This window comes from Sinocyclocheilus anshuiensis, unplaced genomic scaffold (genome assembly GCF_001515605.1).
Source record: "Sinocyclocheilus anshuiensis isolate Anshui unplaced genomic scaffold, SAMN03320099.WGS_v1.1 scaffold431, whole genome shotgun sequence".
Lineage (NCBI taxonomy): Eukaryota > Metazoa > Chordata > Actinopteri > Cypriniformes > Cyprinidae > Sinocyclocheilus > Sinocyclocheilus anshuiensis.
The window spans coordinates 1,350,260-1,350,532 of record NW_015551065.1 but is presented as its reverse complement, the minus strand read 5'-3'; the positions used below and the strand labels follow the sequence as shown (position 1 = coordinate 1,350,532).

The window sequence follows — 273 nt, the reverse complement described above, 5'->3', positions numbered from 1 at the left end:
AGCCCTTCCTGGGCTGAACTGGGGATCAGGAGCCCTCCCTGGGCTATACTCGGGAACAGGAGCCCTTCCTGGGCTATACTCGGGAACAGGAGCCCTTCCTGGGCTGAACTCAGAAACAGGAGCCCTTCCTGGGCTTAACTCTGAATCAGGAGCCCCTCCTGGGCTTAACTCTGAATCAGGAGCCCCTCCTGGGCTGAACTGGGGATCAGGAGCCCTCCGTGGGCTTAACTCGGGAACAGGAGCCCTCCGTGGGCTTAACTCGGGAACAGGAGC

General features: G+C 60.8%; 1 protein-coding gene across 2 annotated transcripts in view; it reads left to right on the top strand.

The window, feature by feature from the left end:
- Window positions 1-273, top strand: part of LOC107662076 (uncharacterized) — a 26,919-nt gene that overhangs the window by 19,142 nt on the left and 7,504 nt on the right. The window lies entirely within an intron of this gene.